Source organism: Vicia villosa, linkage group LG3 (assembly GCF_029867415.1).
Source record: "Vicia villosa cultivar HV-30 ecotype Madison, WI linkage group LG3, Vvil1.0, whole genome shotgun sequence".
Taxonomy (NCBI): domain Eukaryota; kingdom Viridiplantae; phylum Streptophyta; class Magnoliopsida; order Fabales; family Fabaceae; genus Vicia; species Vicia villosa.
The window spans coordinates 39871763-39877503 of NC_081182.1; the positions used below are offsets into that span (position 1 = coordinate 39871763).

A 5741-nucleotide genomic window follows, 5' to 3' on the forward strand; every position below is an offset into this window, starting at 1 on the left:
GGTATAAGTATTACCGTTAAGTTGGAATATCAGAACATCCAAACACTTGCTAATTATCTCATCATTGCCGGATCTCATGATTACCTAATTACACTTGCTAATTATCTCATCATTGCTGGATCCCATGAGTACCTGATGAATATATCTAATCCTATTATGCGACATTGTTTGAAATCCCTGACGTAATGGAACACATAGTACCTTCTAATCAAAGTTTATAGCAATATCAATATTTGACTTTGTATCTGAATGATTTGAAAGCTCAACCGAAGGTTTAGTTAGTTTAATCCAACCTAATGTATGAAGCCAAAGTTAAATGGCACCTTTGATTATATCATTTGTCCAGTAAGGTAGGTAGGAGCTTCCCAACACATCAAATAAATTATTTGTGCACCTCTTAAAAGAGCTACTCAAACAGGATACAAGTCCAAACATAATACATCTAAGCTTTTCATAATGATAGAAAAAACATCAAATAAATGCAGCAAAAGAGGTGAAACCTCTGTCAAGCCAGCATAACATGGATCAGCTCAAACATAATTATGTAATGAAAAAGAACACTAGATCATCAAAGACTAGCAAAAACAATGTTACCTTTCAGCTTAGATACTAGCCAGCTTCATATGATTATGCGTAGCTTCATCGAGTCAAGAATGTTTTAAATGATTAAACTAAGCAAGATGCAAATGAAAATGCAACTCTCCCTTACATATGTAGGTGTTTTGAAAAACTAGCTGGCTGCAAAAACAGTTTGACATTGCTCTAGCTCTAGTCAAATCTATATGTCCAGAATACCATTACAACCTTGTCCACTGGGATTGTTTCGTACAAAAGTAGTGCCCGCAAATGAGTATTCCACAATAACCTATTCTGAAACAAATTTATGCAACCTACATATGTGTAATATATTCATCCATCTAGTTCTGTTGATGAACATTGTCTTCGATAACTAACAAGTTGAAACAAGTATGTTACCTTTCACCACTCAAATAATGTGATTATGCGCTTTTACCGCCATGAACAATCAATGATTTCAACTTCAGCCGATGGCGAATTTTGAGTCAAGAAGTCCACTATTCCATCAGGAATGGGTGCAAATGGTTCCAATCCTGCTTTAATTGATTTTCGTAACTTAGCAGCTTCTTTCCGTGGCCTAATTTTCTGTAACTTGGCTTCAATCAGTCTCTGGCGAAATCCATACATAAGTGGTTTTATTTTTACTTTCAATAACTTCAAGTTACCCAAGGAAAAGAACTCGGTCTTCAATAAATTAGAATTTAAGAAGAGAACCTAAGCAATGAGGTGGAAGAGTAAATCAGTTTTATGCAGAAGTCAAATAATTTTGCGAAAATAACTAGAAATAAAGAAGGGAAAAAACATCTCAAGACAAACATAACAATGAAGACTCAAAACCCGACAATGTAATTTACCTGAAGAGTACTTGCAGTGACTGTCAATGATTTTGTATTGTTGAGATCTAACAGCCAGCTTAGTAGTAACAAAGGAGGCTCTATATCCAATGACGAAACTTCTGCATGAATATCTACATGCTTAACATAAGAAAGACCACTCCCAAAGATTTTCTAATATGGTCTACCAATAAAAGCAAAGGAACAAACACTTGGAGTACAAATCTCAATTTCAAAAAAATCAAAAGAGTGATTATTCAAAGTCAAATTGACAAGCGTCGCACTTGAAATGCAGAGGGTCAGTGCACCCCTGACAGAAAAACCTTGAAGGACCAAACTATTCAACCGGTTAAAAGCTGAAAATGGCTCGACACGTCCATCATCACCCGCACAAAAGGCAAAATTCCCCAGACACAAGCTGGTCAACGAGGGCAAATTGAAAGATTTTGGAAACAATGTTTTGTTATCATCCCCACTTTTAGGGTAAAGAGAAAGCTTAAGACATGTTAAAGTGTGACATGAAAAGAAGTTAGGCGGAATTTGTTCAATGTTACAACGCGCAGAGAGTCCTAATCGCTGTACATTGTGCGAAATAGCATAATTCACAACCCTCTTGATAAACCTAGGCTCCAAGCAACAATTATCGTTGAAATCGATAGACTGCAGCGCGATGGAGGAATCACGAAGAGACAAAACCTCGGACACAAACTTGGCAAATATCTTGATAGTTCCAAAGTCTGATTTATCGAGTATAAGAGCAGGAACTCGTTTCCACATATCCTTCCATCGTACCGATAGAACACATGTTCGAACCGCGTCTTTGGTATTCAAAAATGAAAGTATGTGAAGAATAATGCATTCTGGTAAATTGCTGAGCATGTCTATAAGTTCACTGTTGCTGAGTTTAACTTTCTTAGTCTCAGGTGGAATGATTATCTCATTCTCTGAATTAGACATTCTAATACTAAAAATAGTGAAAAGGATAAAACAATTATGAGGCAAGTTTTAGAAAGTGATTCAAAAATTGCAATGGAGATAGAATACAGAAACCCTAGAAAGTGGAATTAGGAATGGAAAATGAAAGTTCGAACACGGAAATAACAAAATCCCTGATGAGTTGCGATTGAGTTGTTATTTGCGATGAATCAGTAGAAAAATCGCGGAGGTTTTTATTTGGAATGAAAAGGAAGGCGAGAGAGAAGAGTTGAGAAAATGATGGTGAGCAACAGTTATACTCACGCTTTACAGACAGGGTTTGTTGTTACTTTTCATTTTAACAAGATGATGGCGCATGTAAACTTCGAAAGTATTTGGGAAATGCTCCTTATAGGATACAAAAGTGTATCATACTTTTGAAAATTCAAAAATGTTTTGGAGATATAGTTTCGGACGCACTCAAAATCACGTCAATTCTTTCTTTTTTGAAATATCTCTTGCGCTCAATCATGGGGTTTTCGATATTCACATAACTGATTAAAATAACAACTCAATGATATTTTCGGAGATGCATCTCCAGAAATGCGCAGCAGAAAAATTGATAAAACACTACCTTATATGAGCTTCTTCTTCATGCTAAAAAAGAAACTCCATTGCAAAACCTTTGAAAAACTTTTGCTCTTTGTTAATCAACTTTTTAACACCAAAATATCATTGTATTTCATCACTTCAAAGGGAGCAAAACAACCTAGAATTACAGGTAAAGATCATTCATTTCATATCTAATTCCTTGCATTAATCCAAGTTTGAAGCTGAAAAATGAACGTTGAAAAACCAATAAGTGTGGACGAAGTTTGCACTCACTGGACTCGACTCCGTTTTAATGATGATGGTGTGAGGAATGATGATAAATCAAACATATCTATCATGAACGAATGAAAAGTGATCTAAGAGAGATTCATGAAAAATGATGACATCATGAAATTGCACATCAAATAGCAACTTAGAAAGATTGCATATCCAGAAGCAACGAATTTGAAACCACCAGTCGGAACCGGTTAAAACAAAAAGGTGTCTCTAAAAGGTAAAATCAACTCAAAGTGGCAATTCCACGAGACGATATCCTTCATATTTTGAACATGTTGGCTCACATTTTCCGGATTCTCCGTCTCCAAAATCCCAAAAAAAGTGTTTTCAAGGGTGCGCACATTAGCAAACCAATTCCTCCATCGCTGTTACCAAAAATCAAATTCACTGAAGAGTGGAAGCAACTATTGTTTTTGACCTATTTCAGATTTACTCGGTAAGGGATAGGGACCACCAATTTGTCCGTCGTCATATTATATAAGAGATGACGATGCATAGGGAATCATACACAAAGCTATACAGGAACAAAGCAAATTATGATACAATTCTCAATGTTCTTGTTCCTTGTCTTAGTGGTTCGGACCTATTTGACAAATGGACGCGTTTTCCATAAATAAGACATCTTATAGCAATGGCTTGTGATAGGGTGTGCATTGATTTAACATGATATGTTTTCTCGGAAACATTATTTCCACTTCGGAGTAAGCCACCTCATAATCCATCTGAATGCATCATGCCTATTAGTTGATTATAAAAAAACAACATTATGTTCTAGTTTATCTGAAATCGGGATGTCCTATACCAAAGACATCACCTGAGTGGACAACACATTTCACACAAGACGTTGAAACATGGTCAGATCACTTTCTTGAAAGGATGGAAGAGTTCATCAATTTGAGTGACATTGAACGAGAAGCAAATACCGAAAGGTCGGAGATTGAGCCATCAATATATTTAGATAGTGACTCAATTTTTGATGCGTTTTTGTAAGTAACGCACTGCATAATGTTATAAAATTAGGTGGTTTTTTTTGAACATTTTTTGTTTTCCAAATTTTGCTTTGTATAATTAGCATGGTTTTATTTTGCATAATTTTTTGGTGGATCTAGAGATGCATCTCTGGATACCCCTTTATTAGTTAAAGAAACAGGGGATCATATAAAGATGAATCTTCGGAAATACCCTTCTTTTTTAAAAAAATAAGGCGGAGCCGTAGATGTATCTCCGAAGTATTTCATGGAGACATGATAAAATATGTAAGATCCTTATTGCTCTACATATTTTATAAATATGGTCTCTCAATCCATTTTCTTACACAAACTAGAATGACTATATATCCCCATCTTGCACTTGTGTATTTCAATGATACAAAATTTTCCTCTTCAACTTCGAATTTCTGAGGACATACATCTCGTTAATCTGAAAAGCAAATTGAATACTCTCCTGCAATATATAAAATGGGATAGTAGTCAAGCTTGAGTGTCGTTCACCCTCGATAGACAACGAATGGAAGATACATTTCATAATGCTTGAATTGAAGACTAATGATTATTTGAATGTGACATGAAGTACATTTTACCGTTACTCAACAAAGAATTTGATTGAAGTGGATGCAATGTTTCAAAGATCAGCCGAAGATATTACAAGAATGTTGCAACATCCTGAACCACCTATTTTCAATAACTTGTAATGTTAAATTTACCTATGTAATGTTTATTTTGGAGATAATTTATGTTAGTTCAATTCCATTCTGCCATTTTTGTTTCTGTCTGTTTCTACTTTGATCTAACAGAGCATATTCCAGAGATGGATCTCTAGATTTCCAATTAATTAATGAACTAAGGGGAATTACAGAGATACATCTTCGGATCAACTTTTTGTACATACGAGGATGCTCTTGTTTAGATTCCTCTATCATCAGGTTATCTCCTTGAAGTCATATATGCCATCCAACAATGTTCAAGTGAAAGCTTCTATTTCAAGATTCTTTGGTGGGTTGGTCTCTCAACTCTCTGTTGATGGTAATCAAGTTGAAGCAGGGGCGGTTCTAGAGCCCAGCTAGCCCGGGCACGCGCCCGGGCTCAATCCCTATTTTCTTTGTACTCCTCTAACTTAATAGTCGATTTTTAGACAAAATTATGGGCAAAATTAATTAAAAAATATGGTGTAAAAATTAAAATAGATGAATAATTAGTGGGATAAATCTTTTTCCCAGGCTATCTAAAATTCCTAGCTCCGCCACTGAGTTGAAGATATATCAAGACTCGTCAAGTTAAAGATTCAAAGTTCTAGTTTTACTCTAAAGTCTAAGATAATGATGCAAATAATTTAAGCTTCAGAGTTGTAAAAGAGAAGAAATATGAAAGCTCGCATGACCGTGTCTGTCTGAGTGATCAGAGTCTTGTAAAGGAACAAAAGTATTTTTGGAATTACGGAGGAAAAACCACACACACGCACACACACAAAACCTTTGAGAAGCCTTTCTCAATTTGCTAATATCACCAAAAAATGTTTTAAGGCTTAACTAAT

The 5741-nt window shown here is 35.4% G+C and overlaps 1 pseudogene; it reads right to left on the reverse strand.

Moving 5' to 3' along the window:
- Window positions 1-10: 10 nt before the first annotated feature.
- On the reverse strand, window positions 11-2706 carry LOC131655493 (F-box/FBD/LRR-repeat protein At1g78750-like; annotated as a pseudogene).
- Between the last annotated feature and the right edge of the window lie 3035 nt (window positions 2707-5741).